This window comes from Echinops telfairi, unplaced genomic scaffold (genome assembly GCF_000313985.2).
Source record: "Echinops telfairi isolate 266 unplaced genomic scaffold, ASM31398v2 ScPeMD7_7421;HRSCAF=8459, whole genome shotgun sequence".
In the NCBI taxonomy this organism is placed as follows: Eukaryota; Metazoa; Chordata; class Mammalia; order Afrosoricida; family Tenrecidae; genus Echinops; species Echinops telfairi.
In genome coordinates, this window is record NW_022111321.1 from 3038083 (window position 1) to 3053063 (window position 14981).

Here is a 14981-nt window from a genome sequence, read left to right on the forward strand (position 1 = left end):
AACATGTCAGCATCATTCTTTTGTCTTTTTAATATTGTACTTCACAATAATGTCATTATATTCCTTATTACGCTAAAACAAGATTATGTGGACTCTTTGGGTAGAGGCAAATTAGCTTTAGGCATATAAATCCATTTCTTTTCTGGCAATGTCATCAAGAAAGCAGCTGCCATTTAAATAAATTATATGAATGTTGCTAGTTGCGATTGAGTCAATTCCAGTTCATGGCAACCTCGTGTGTTACAGAGTAGGACTGCTCCAGAGGATTGTCTTGATTGTGATCTTCAGGGCCTCTCTTGCCTGCTATCAGCACATGGGTTTGAACCACCTCTTAATTTAGCAGTCTATTTCAAACCATTGAGCCACGTAAGGAACCTTATTATTGTTGTCAGGTGTGTTAGTCTGGGTAGACTAGAGAAACAAATTCATAGACACTCATGTATATAAGAGGTTTATTGAGAAAATGTCCCAGCCCAGTCCAGATCAAGTCCCTAAGCCCATATGTTTGATATCAATCTATACAGTCCTCTTCAGACTCATGAAATACATGAAAAGATGCTGAATGCAGGAGGGTCACAGGCCAGTGGGTTGGAAGTCTTATGGATCCAGTGGCTTTGTAAGCATCTCAGCGCTGGCAGGGGTCTCTATGTGGTTTCTTCGGCTAGCGAGGTCTAGTTGCATCAGGGTAGGTCCATGTGCCTTCTTCCGCTCCCAGGGTGTAGTGCCATGTTTCTTGTCAGTAAAGCGTTTCTCAGGGAGTGAGCAGAGAGAGAGAGGTGTCTCCCACCTCCAAGGAGGAAAATAAAGGAGTTCCCAGAATTCTCAGGAGAAGGCCATGTCCACACAGAGGCCTCATTGACTAGGATCCTATTGACAGACTAGACTCTACCCTTTCACTCTTAATCCTTTCAAGTCCCAAATTGACACCACAGTATGTAACTAACAGGTGCCAGGTACTGTTGAATTCACTCATATCAACCATACAGCACAGAATAGAAATGTCCTGTAGGGTTTTCTAAGCTATAGCCAATACTGGAGCAGATTGGCAGGTCTGTTTCCCATGGAGCTGCTGGGAGAGTTTGAACCACCAATAATTTTTAAAAAATCATTTTATTGGGGGCTCATACAGCTTTTAGTACAATCCATACAAATATCCATCATTCACAAGTTAAGCTCTGAAACAATTCCCCCCTTCTGATTTGGATTATAGGATCCCTGGGTCACACAGCCTGGTGGGCTTCTTTCATGTAGACTCAGTTGACATCTCACTTACATGGTTGCTTGTTTGGAGACAAGCCTTTAAGACCCCTTATGCTATTCTTTCTGATAGCCAGGCACCATCTAGTTTCTTTTGTTAAATCATTTTATCGGGGGCTCATACAGCTCTTATCACAATTCATACACACATCCATTGTGTCAAGCTCATTTGTACATATGTTGTCATCATCATTTTCAAATTTTCAAAACATTTTCTTTCTGCTTGAGCCCTTGGTATCAGCTCCTCATTTTCCACCTCCCTTCCCCAACCTCCCTCCCTCATGAACCCTTGATAATTTATAAATTATTATTTTTTCATGTCTTACGCTGATCAATGCTCCCTTCACCCACTTTTATGTTGTCCACCCTCCTGGGAGGGGGTTATATGTAGATTATTGAGATCGGTTCCCCCTTCCTACCCCCACTTTCCCCTTCCCCTCCTGGTATTGCTGCTCTCATTATTGGTCGTGAGGGGTTTATCTGTCATGGATTCCCAGTGTTTCCAGCTCTTATCTGTACTAGTGTACATGCTCTGGTCTAGCCAGATTTGCAAGGTAGAATTGGGGTCATGATAGTGGGGGTGGGAGGAAGCATTAAAGAACTAGGAGAAAGTTGAATGTTTCATTGGTGCTATACTGTACCCTGAAGTCTCTTCCTTGTGACCCTTCTGTAAGGGGATGTCCAATTGTCTACAGATGGGCTTTGGGTCTCCACTCTGCACTCCCCCTCATTCACATTGATATGATCTTTTGTTCTGGGTCTTTGATGCCTGATACCTGATCCCATTGACACCTCATAATCACACAGGCTGGTGTGCTTCTTCCATGTAGACTTTGTTGTTTCTGAGCTAGATGGCTACTTGTTTATATTCAAGCCTTTAAGAACCTAGACATTATATCTTTTGATAGCTGGGAACCATCAGCTTTCTTTACCATATTTGCTTATGCACCCATTTTGTCTTCAGCTATTGTGTCAGGAAAGTGAGCATCACAGAATGCCGGGTTATTAGAACAAAGTGTTCTTGCATTGAGGGGGTACTTGAGTAGAGGCCCAATGTTTGTTCTACTACCTTAATACTTAACATATAAATATATGTACATAGATAGATTCCCCTATGGTTATAAATAAATATATTTACATATGTACATGCCTGTATTTAGACATCCATAAATGTCCTTTGCCTCCTAGTTCTTTCCTCTAGTTCCTTTTACTTTCCTCTTATCCCACTATCATGTTCAGCATTCATTCAGGTTTCAGTAATTCCTCTTGGCTACATTGCCATTGACCAAGCTCTACCAGGCATCCTACACTCTCCTATCCATTGATTTTAGATCACTTGTTCCCTTGTCCCTGGATGGTTGACATCCCCCTTCCTTTCTCCTGCCTCCTCATCTCCTGTGTCCCTCTAGAACTGTCAGTCCCATTGTTTTCTCCTCCAGATTGTTTATTCCACGTATCTTATCTAGAAAGGCATGCAGAGACAATAATAAGCACACAAACAAGACAGAGCCAAAGAAAACAAAACAACAACAATAAAAACCGACAAAAAGAGAAAAGCCTATAAATAGTTCCAGGTTTGCTTGTTGACCTTTAGGAGTCTTTTCCGGTTGAGTCTGATGGGGTGCCACGTCCTGACCCAAAGTCTATTTTTGAACCACCAATCTTTTATTAGCAATTGGCCGGCGGGGGCAGGGGGCAGGGGGGCAGGGGCTTCACAATTAAGCCACAACTTTAAATAGGGCATACAAAGAAGATCAGTCCATGGAAACATTTTAAACCAGAATACTTGGGGAGTGCTTCTGACAATAATTTTTATCTCTGAACTAATTTTAAGATCCATGAGGTTTTGGAGATTAACGGTTTAGCAAAGAAGTAACTGGAGTTGTTCTAGTTAGGCATTTCCCAGGGTGCTTTAGGGTGGCACTCTTTCTTCAGTTCAGCTTCTGAGCCTGACTGCAGCATTCCCTTGTACAGGGCAGGAGGTCTGAGTGGAAGTATGACAAGGGAAAGAAAAGAGTTTACACAATAACGACCTAAATGAGTGAAAGTGGTAATGGCACTTCAATCATTCCTTTTCATTTAGAAATAACCAAAGCTATCTTTTGAACCTGAATCTGTTCAAGTGGAAAGTGATTATATTAGCCATACCCTCTGATAAATACATCTTGACAGGTTGATAACTTGATTTTCCCTTTCACTCCGCAAAAGGGAAAAAATTAGTCCATCCAGCTCAGCACTCTACCTTTTGCTCTGGATAGTAGTGGACTCTACAGCACTGTGTTAGTAGGAAGCATCTGGAGTCGACTGGTTTTAAAGTAACGTGGCTTCAGGAAGCCCCAAACGATCAACAGACTGCATACACATGTAAAAAATATTGCAACAAATAATAAAACCTTTATTAAACAAAAACTCAAGCTATAATTTTTTGAGAATGTCTCCAAGTCTTCCAAAGACAGTGCTTCCGTCTTTCTGATCCTTCCCTGAAGAATTCTCTGCTCTTTGATTTACACCATGTCAAAACTGTGTTTGTTTGAAACGTTCTTTGAGATTGGGGAATAAAAAACGTCTACAGGGGCAGAATTAGGGTTGGAGGGTAGATGGGGTAACATTTCCCAACAGCAGATGCATTATTTAAGATGGACAAATTTCTCTGCATAACTTTCTTAGCTTTTTTCTCACAGCAGTTTCCATTTAAAAAAAAAAAAACTTCTTCCTAATAAGCTCCCATTTTGTTCTGTTGTGCATAAAGTCCCTATGGGTCCAAGCCAACTTGATGATATCTACCAATAACAGTGGTCCCCCATCCTTCCACAGCCTTCAGGAAAGTCCTATCAAGATTACCCCTTTGGCATCCCAAGAAAGAATGTCATAACCTTCTGAGCTGACCTCTCTGCCTTGAACCCAACTGGCCCAGGGGATCCACTGGGAAGCCACTGGTTTGATTGGACCTTTTTTTTGAAGGCACCTAAGGAGACCAAGACAAGTCATTACTGAGAGAACTTGTCTGCAGCAATCCATTTTTTGCCGAGACATATTTAAACACATTTTGCTTGGGGAAAATCAACCAACCAACAACTCCCTCCAAATGTGGGCAAAGGACCTGAGTCGACAAGTCACAAAAGATAACACTTGAATGGTTAACAAACACATGAGGAAATGCTCACCATCACTAGTCATCACAGAAATGCAAGTAATATCAATGATGAGATATTATCTTACACCCATAACAATAGCCCAATTAACAAAACAAAACAAAATAACAAATGCTGTTTGTTAGAGGGTATAGAGAGATTGCAACTCTTACACACTGCCAGTAGATGTTTAAATACATACAACCATTGTAGAAATCGATATGGTGATACCTAAAACAACTGGAAATGGAAATATCATACGACCTGGTAATACCATTCCTGGGCATATATTCGTATACCCCAAAGAAATGAGACAGATCATGAACAGACGTATGCTCTCCAACATTCATTGCACATTTCACAATAGCAAGAAACTGGAATCAGTCCAAATTCTCATCAGTAGAAGAATGGATAAAAAAAATGGTGCATGCACACAATAGAATATTATGCATCCCTAAAAAGTAACAATGAAACCGTGAAACACCTTATGACATGGAGGGATCTGGAAACCATTATGTTGAGTGAAGCTAGTCAATCACAAAAGGAGAAATATTATACGATGAGTCCACTACTATAAGGATTAACACCAAGGTGAAGGCAAACTCCTGCTTCCAGGTCTTGTAATCCTTTAACTCAGTCTGCCAAACAACTCATTATGCCCCCAAAGCATACAGCACCCTCTTTCTATATGGACACACTAAAAGCCACTGTGACAGAGGAGACCTCACTTCAACTTGCACCAGATTTTCAAGATCAGGGGAGAGTGAGCTGACCATTTAGTTGCTGCCATACAAAATTGTGCTCAGGTTACCTCAAACCAACAGACACTCATACCATGTTGATAAGCAATCCTGATGAGAAATTCGAGTCAAGGAGGGGTGGGGTTGGTAGCTTTTGTATCTCAGAGAGGGCAAATACATTTCTGTTGGTAGAAGATCAACCTCCCAAATGGAAAAAGTGCTCAACAAAACATATATGAAAACCAAGGAGAGAATATGGTTGGTACTAAGCTCCTAATTTGGGCATATTAGACCTCGTTCCTATTCAGCCCCTGGGGACTCAGATCATGTGCTGTAGACTAATGGGACTTTAGACCCTATGTTTTCGAGGCACACACATCCTTTATAAGCCACACCAGAGGGGCTCAAGGTGGAAATGCCACCAAGTAAACTGGGCTCCACCTCAAGTTCACCTGTAGCCCTTGGACTTAAGGCCTAAACTTAAGGCCCAAACTACCTGGTGTGCGAAGAAACAGCAGACAAATTCAATACCAAGGAGAGTCATCAAACTGTCATGTAGTCACTTCTTTAATGGCCTTATTGTTTTATTATGTTATGTATTAATCTGTTAGGCCTGGTTCTGCCACTGTCAATGAATATTATCGAAAGTTTTGGCCTACTGCCAACCCCTATTATTTGTGTAAATATTATCCACTCACTTAAGAATTTAATGTGTACAAGTTGATAATTCATGTATTGCAGTTTATAACCAGCCTACACTTATAAAATCTCCTTTTACCAACTGTGTTTTAAATTTTTTACCATTGGTCAAAATTTTTTAAATCATTTTATTAGGGGCTCATACAACTCTTACCACAATCCATACATACATCAATTGTGTAAAGCACACTTGTACATTCATTGCCCTCATCATTCTCAAAACATTGGTCAGATTAATGACACGATCAACAGAATGACCTTATTCTCCAGGGAGATGATTAATAATATTCTCCAACATAAAGGAAAAATGTGTCTGAGGTGAAACAGAGGCATATATAAGCCAAATATATATTAATGAATTTGGGGCTCACACTTAATTCTAACCCAATCTAAGAATAATTAGTTCGTATGACATGGGCCGCTTCATACTCATCCTCATGAAGAGATAACTGAAGCTATAGATGATATAGCAAAGTATGGTAAAGAAACTAGATGGTACCTGGCTATCAGAATGAATAACATAAGGGGTCTTAAAGGCTTGTCTTCAAACAAGCAACCATGTAAGTGAGATGTCAACTGAGTCTACATGGAAGAAGCCCACCAGATTGTGTGACCCAAGGATCATATAACCCAAATCTGAAGGAGGGAATTGTTTCAGAGCTTAATTTGTGAACTCCTGGTTTGCAGAGGGCTGTGGATGTCAGTGGAAGCCCCAAATCCATTGTAGGATCTAAACATAGATTAAAAACAGAAAAGTGGGTGAAGGGAGACATTAGACAGTGTTAGGTATGACAAAATAATAATTTATAAATTATCAAGGGTTCATGAGGGAGGGATGAGTGGGGAGGGAGGAGGAAAAATGAGGAGCTGATACAAAGGGCGTAAGTGGAGCGCAAAGTTTTGAGAATGATCAAGGCAACGAATGTACAAATGTGCTTGACACAATGGATGTATGTATGGATTGTGATAAGAGTTGTATGAGCCCCCAAATAAAATGATTAAAAATCAAAAGAAATCTTTGGTAATTTCCCTCTGACAATAGAGAGATATGAATAGTATGGTCTTCAGAGAGAGAGTATTGTAGAGACAACTACAGTAGATTAAAACGTAACATCTGATTTGATCCCCTTTTTGACACATTGAGAGCTTAAAAGAAATAGTGAGGGAAAATACATGTGGATAAAATCTCTGAAGAATCCCCTCTGAGCATAGACCAGGTGTAGTATTAAATTTTAAATGGCATGGAGGGAGGTGGGGGGCCAGCCCCCACCGCTAATACTCTCTACGAGTTCAGTAATACTACTTCTGAGTTCAGTAATGCACAATTGTACGGTTGAGATATATAAGCATTATATTAAAGTCATCAAGAGCATGAGAGATATTACAATAATACAGTCAGACATATTACATGGTAGCATTGCTTACCTCAGCCCAGCTTGGTGGTCCACGTGGAGAGAGGGGGAAGGGAAGGAGGGTAAGGGAACAAGGGAGAGGGGAGTGACCAGGGAGTGAGCAGCAAGGAGCTCAGAGTCAGAGCCTTCTATATTGCTGACTCATGCCTATATACCTTTTGGGGGCATGCCAGCCCACTAATTACAGGTAGAGACATACATCACAGGAGGGGCTGCACTATAGGTTACACAGTAATGAGGGGGTGGTCTAGGGGTATACATGCAACAGGAAGAGGGACAGCCGGTTTGGCCTGTCCCTGGCCCAACTGATAGAGACCATTATCAGTAGGATGCGAACTCCTCCTACAGGAGCCTGTCCATTGTCCCCAGAGGCAGGGAGCAGGCCCACCCCTGCGGTGGGATGAGACAGCAGTCTGGCAACTGATTGCCTTCAGGGGAGGGAATGCCTACGCATCTGACCTCCCCCCAGAACCAGGGGTGTGCATAACCTTTCTGTCACACAGAATGCATTAAAAAGTGGAATATGACAGATATAACTAGGTTAAAATCTAACATTTTATCATTTGATCTCCCTTTTGACCCATTTTAAAGTTGTTCTAGTTTTAAATATTTTCTGTTTTCTTTCCAACTGAAATGTTTCCTCTATTTTATTTTGTTATTATTGCTAGCTTTTTTGACTCTTTGTTTGATATTTTGTTTTGTTTTTGGTATATGAAATCCAGGATGGGTGAATTTTTAGGGACAGCACCTGGATTAATGGATCTTTGGGGATATGTCAAAGAAAGTTGGAGATAATGGGGAAACCAATAATAAGAAATAGAAGAAAAAAGAAAATGTTCTCAAATTGATTGTGGTAATGGTACAAAACTTCTTGATATTGAACTATTGAATTGTATGATTTTTGGATTATGACCAATAAAACTGATCATAAGAAAAGATAATGAATGGAAGTTAATAGCAACTACTGTGATACCATTTTAGGTCTGAGAACATTTTCCTTATCTTTACTATCATTTCTGAATTCTCCACTTAATCCTTGAGTGTAAGTAAAAAGGTACTGCTACTAGGGCTCTAATTTATATGCATGTATTTATTCCAAACAAAATGTATTTAAGAGACTATTCTTGGGTTACCCATCATCTCTCTTTCCCTGTTCCAATAGCATGGTACACTTGCTAATATGAAGATTCCACACAATTCCAGCAGACTGGAATAGTGAGCCACTTGAGGAATCATAACTTACCTGGAGAACTATGTAGATCCATAGAAAGCTTTTTATGAGTGAGAATTTTGTGTGTGTGTGCAAATCATTGAAGTCTGGGAATTAATTGCAACTAGATGGTAACCTAGCTCATACTAATATGATTATGTATATGTAATTGTCTTCATCTCATAGATGAGAAAACCAAGATGCAGACAGGTTAATTGATTTTCCCAAAGTGATACAGCTAGCAAGTATTGGAGGCAGGTTTTAAAATTGCAATTTTGCTTGGCATACTTAATCACAACAGCTGTACAGTTTTAATTAATGCCATCTTAGCATTCTATCCTTGGGAATACTTCCAATAAATGTTGATAATGCTAAACATTTTCATTTGAGTTTCTTTTTTCTAAAGCATGCTTGGAATGTCCAATTTTTCAAAAATTTAACTTACAACTTTTTATCAACCCTTATGTTTTATAAAATAGACGCATGTGTGATAGACTTCTTTGAAAGTTGTAAGCCTTTTCTATAAATTGCAATCTTTTTCTTTTTTATATAATATACTCCAATGTCTAAAATGTGTTTTATAAATGACTCTTAAGTCCTCCTACAAAGGCGTGTCTGTGGTTCCCTGTCCTCGGACACGTAAGAATTGGAGGCAAAGAAATGTGGATTTGGAGAAGTTTGGGGCCAGCTTGCTCCTCGCAGGCTCCAGCGCCCCCATCCCAAACTGAAAAAAAAAAAAAAATGACTCTTAAATGATCAGGATACCTTTTAAGATTTTATATACATGTATGTATATATATATATATTTTAAATATATATATATTTCTTAAATATATATATATTTCTTAAATATATATATATTTCTTAAATATATATATATTTCTAAGGAGCTGCTGTCTGCCTTTAAAAAATGCAGTCAGTTCCTGTGAATGATCTTGTTCTTCTGGTTCACCTTTGCTAAAGCTTTATGTCTTCAATTATTTTCAATTTTCTGTTCAAATTATACAATGATGCAGATTTATATTAGTTTAAATAGAAATTATGCCTATTCCAAAAAGTGTAGGTGAAGATTTATATGTTTTTCGATCCCACGTTTCATTGTTTACTTTAAAAAATGTACCGTCAGGGCGATGCGGGCTCTAAAGCAACCTACAGAAAATCGCATGACAATAATTTTATTAAGCTTGTAGTTTAGGGAGTCCTTGATACAATTATTTCTTTGCAAAACACCACAGGCAATTCATTTCTCTAGAAGTCTACATTATATTTGAAAATTATTCCTCAAAGTCCAGGAAACTCCATTTCAAAGTATGGAGTTTATAATATAAAATTTATAATATAAAATGCCACTCTTAGCAATGAAGAACTTTAGCAATAAAAGGTAACCACCGAACTAAACAAATGTTCATTTTTCTTTTACAGAAGGCAAATATAAATAACATTAATCTGGACGGTGTAATACCTCTTTGTTTCTATGAATCTAGTGCACATTCAGTTCCTCTGTTTGACTTCCTACCTCAATTCTGAGCATCTGGGGTCTTAAAAGCTTGTAAGCAGTGATCCAAGGCTCTATAACTGGTCTCTATTTGTCTGGAACAACAGAAGAAGGAGGGAGTCAGAAATAGGACAATATGGAATTTGGGGCCATTGCTTCCATGAACAACTGCTTCCTTTACCATGAGACCAAAAGAACTGGGTGGTGCTGAGCTACTATTACAGAACATTTTGATTAAAGATTGAATAGAAGACTTCTGAGAAAAAGAGGGAAAATGCAGAACAAATTCCCAAAGACTCAAGACTTCCTGGAGCCATGAAGGTTGTGTGAGTCCCTGAAACGATTGCCCTGAAATAAGCTTTAAACCTTAAACCAAAAATATCCCTTAGCGTTTTCTTAAAATCAAGCAATAGTTTGGTTTAATTAGTAAGAAAGTCCTGCTTTGAGTATAATGCTCCTTTTCTCTCTCTCTCACTGCCGTCGAGTTGATGCCAGCGCATAGCAACCGGATAGGACAGGGTAGAAGTGCACCTGGGAGTTTCCAAGACTGTAACTCTTTGGGGGAATAGCAAGTCCCGTCTTTCTCCTGAGGAGCAGCTGGTGATTTTGAACTGTGGACCCTTTGGATAGCTACGCCACCAAGACTCTTTTATGTTCCTTTAAGAACTATCAATATAGGATCTCATTAGCAACAGCAACTTGAAAGATTAGATAGGAACCTTAGTTGGCAATGAGTTTATGGTACTGGGAAGGCACATATCAGAAATGAAGGGGGGAAAGGTTACACAACTTGAAGAATGTAACTTATGCTCCTAAATGGTTCATGTAGAAACTTGAATTGTTACATGTTTTGCTATGAATATTCTCAGAAACAACAAATCAAAATATTTGGAAAGCTCATCTCAAGACTGTCTTAATTATTATCAAAATTAAGATGAAAAATCTCATAAACTATCCTTATGCACACACATCTTTATCATACACATAAAATCTGGACTGTATAAATATATATGTAATAAATATTCTAGCATTGGAAACACAAAGGGGCAATTCTACTCTGTCTTACAAGGTCCCTATGACTTGGAATTGACTCAGTGGTAGTGAATTTAATTTTGAGGGTTTTTAAAAATAATAAATACTGATAACAATTTATTTACAATGATTATGTATGTGATAGTTAAGGTTTGGCATCAATTTGACTGGGCCCGGATTCTCTGTGGTTTGGCACTTAAGACCTAGTAATCTCCGGGGATATGACACAACACAAAGTAATCAACTCCCTAATGGGAACTGCTGTGAGTAGCCACGTCATTGTAAGATTCATGTAGAATGCCAACCTCTTACTCAGGTCACAGCCCTGATACAGTGAAAGAACATTTCGTCAGGGATGTGACTTACTTCTATAGATGTGGACACTGTGGGAAAACGTGCTTGCTTTTTTGCTGGGTCTGCACCTTGCATCTGTCTCATCCAGGCCCTGTTCATAGAACTTGCACCAGGGGCTTGCTATATTGCTTGCAGTCTTGAAACCACCTGTAGACAGTCATCTGACCAGCTTATCTTGGACTCATTTGCCTTCAAGTCACAAGCCTCATGTGTTAGTCTGGGTAGACTAGAGAAACAAATCCATGGACACACATATGTGTATAAGAAAGAGATTTATATACAAGAGCAATTGAACATTGAGAAAACATCCCAGCCCAGTCCAGATCAAGTCCATAAGTCCGATATTAGCCCATATTTCTGATATCAATCTATAAAGTCCTCTTCAGACTCATGAAACACATGCAATGATGCCGAATGCAGAAGATCACAGGCCAATGGGTAGAAAGTCATTGGGTCCAGTGGCGTTGTAAGCATCTCAGCTTTGGCAAGGGGCTCTGTGGCTTCTCCAGCTTCCGAGGTGTGGGGAACAGAAGGATTTCTCTTAAGCTGTCTCCCCAATAATATGTACCAGACTTAGCTGCTTGAGTATGACTGTACACTAGGCGGTCAGCGAAAGTAGGTCAGAGGTTATTCTCCTTAACAGCCATCTAGAGCAACCAGACTGTATAGTCTGACTCACCCTAAGTAGGGCCCACTCCCTTCTGATAAGAATAGTAGTTGCCTGTTTACTTGTAGGAGATACCAGAGAGGGCAAACTCGCCCAAGGATGACCAAGGTTAGGTAGCCATTATAAATCTAGGGTCTGCCCATCTTGTCATATGTGTAACCCTAGACCTTCCCATTCCTATGGGCACACCCCTAGGTAACGCCCCTCTATTGATTGTATTGCCTAGGTTGCTACCCCTCCCTATGTCGTAGGTTATTGTCTGCTATCAGGGGGCTTGCATGCCTCCCAGAATAGTAATTGTCTGTTTTATTGTATGAGACACCAGAGTGATCAAACTTGTTCAAGGATGAATTGTATTGCCCCTTTCTGTGATGTATGATCCTGTAATCAGAACCCCCTAAAGTGATATGATGCGTGGTTAGCAATAAATAATGAGGCTCCCTGGTTCTTGGGAGGGTGGCTGAGGAGGACGAGGAAGCTGCTTCAACTCTGGCGGCTAAGTTCCCTACACGAGAACCATCAAGTGGGGCTGAGGTGAGCAATGCTACCATGAATTGCATCTGACTCCATTACTTGACTCCATCTTTTAACTCTCATGCTCTCTATGACTTTACTATAATCTTTACTTATTATCGCTGTACAATTGCGCCTACCGAACCTGTGATGTTTTGTGGGGTTCCCTCTTCCCTTTAACCCCACACCGAGGTCTGGTTGCATCCATGTGGCTTGTCTTTTGCAATGTCTCCCAGGGAAGAGCAGAGAGAGAGAAGTTTCTTCCACCTCCAAGAAGGAAGTCCCGGATTTCCCAGAATTCTCAGGAGGCCATGCCCACAGAAGTCTAATTGGCTATCTCCAGATTGACAGGCTAGCCTCCACCCCTACACTTTTAATCCTTAAATTGACACCAGATTAGGTGATTACCACACCTCACTTGCTGATATCACGTTCATCCAGCTCAGTACTCCTCCACCTGCAGTCTTCCTGCTGATACTGAGTTCCTCAGCTCCCCAAGCTCCTCCAGTCAGGAGAGCCCTTCAGCCTAACATTTGATCCATGAATTTGGAACCTTCCTGGACTTGGGCTGGCTTGCTTCTGCAACTCTGTGAGACATTTTCTGGATATACATCTCTCTCTCTATATATATATATATGTCTATATATATATATGTCTATATATATATATACAGTGAACCCTCGCCACTTCATGCTTCGACTTCCGCAGCTTCACTCTATCTCGGTTTTTGCGTAACAGTGCATGCTCTGTCATTACTGCCACTGATTGGCTCATACTGTACACGCTTCTGTCTGCATCGCTACGTATCGGAGCTACGTATCAGATGCATTTTTGCTTTTGTACAGTGTACTGTAATTGTTTGCGATTTTTAAGAAATTTTATCTAAGCCCTATGATGGCTCCTAAACGAGCTGCTTCTTCTAAGCCTTCTGACAATAAAAATAAGCGCCAGAGGAAGATGCTCACCATCCAGGAAAAGGTAAAACTTTTGGATATGATCAAAGATGGCAAGAAAATTGTGGAGGTTGCACACCATTTCGACTTGAAGGAGTCTTCCATTCGCTCCATCCGTTGTACTTCATAATATAATAAATAATAAATGATAATTGTAACGTCCAAAATGTTTTACTGCATTTTCCCTTTTTCGCTTAATAAATTGGGTAATACGAGTGTAATGGTGACTAAAGGGTGTTTTTTCATGTCCTCTATGCTCTAACTACGAAAATATTTGATTTACAAATAAGGAATCCTACTTCGCGGAATTTAATTTATCACAGTAGGGTCTAGAACCGATTAGCCGCGATAAACGAGGGTTCACTGTATATATATACACAAATATAAGCTTCATTAATTTTGCTTCTTAAAGAACTCACCTTAGAGTTCTTAAATAACAGCACACATATAATATGCAAAAGATATAAACTATGTAACTCTAGTTTATTTAATGATTTTCCAAAAACAGTCACAAGAATGAACCTTATAGGAGAATCCAAAAAGCTGTGGTTTATTTTCCTTGTTCTTCAGTTTTTCATCAGTAATCTACAATCTCTTAATACTTTAAAATAACTAAGTAAGGATATAATTCAACTTGGTTCTAAGCCAGAGAGACTAACTCTATGAACCCTAATCATTAAAATTTTCCTAAACACACTGTCAACCTGCGGTGCCCCTCAATATTTGTCAATATAAATATACACTATAAAATGTATTGGTTTATTCATTTAATAAATATTTATTGTTTAAGGGCTAGACAATGTTTATTAGTGGTACGCAAGAACCACTCGTTCTTGTGAAGTTTATCAGCTTAATCATTTTTATAACATTTTCTTCATTGAATTTCTTTCTTTAAAAATAATCTTTCATCCCGGGGGCTTCAATAAAATATTTTATTCTTTAGGAGGAAACCTTGAGGCAAAACAACTGACCATTCAATAAATTAGTTATGATCTAATCCAGAGGAAGGCCTGACCATATTTTCATGTGGTCCACTCGAGTGACAAGATTTCAAAGAAATTATTGAAACATCTACTCAATAAAACCAGATTAAACAAACAAACAAACAAACAGATCCAGGAATGGGTTTTAGGCTTGCACTAAATCCTAGCTTCAATTTAAGAACAAATGATTCTTACATCATTTCTCTACTTGATACTTGCTCTCAGGAAGGAAGCACACAAGTACTATCGAAAAGTGTGGTGAAGAATCAGTGGAGAGATCTGGGGGCCTGCCCCAATCTCAATTACTATGTGGATACCTGCCTCTCTCTCCAGAAGAATTTATTTCAAAAGTTGGCATTGAATCTGCAGCTCTGGAAGAAGGACATACCTGATCGGAGCAAATGGGAGCAGATGAAGGGGGAGGAGGAGAGAGTGGAGCATATTCTGGCCCATGAGGCCATGAGGATGAGCAGTCAGTCCACAGAGAGGACCACATGATCGGCCTCACTATGAGACATGACGTCCCTCACTGACC

The 14981-nt window shown here is 39.6% G+C and overlaps 1 non-coding gene across 1 annotated transcript; it reads left to right on the forward strand.

The window, feature by feature from the left end:
• The first annotated feature begins 9045 nt into the window (after positions 1–9045).
• On the forward strand, positions 9046–9176 carry LOC115872279. The gene has a single exon (XR_004047781.1). It is a non-coding gene; the product is annotated as a small nucleolar RNA SNORA38 (small nucleolar RNA).
• Positions 9177–14981: the final 5805 nt, after the last annotated feature.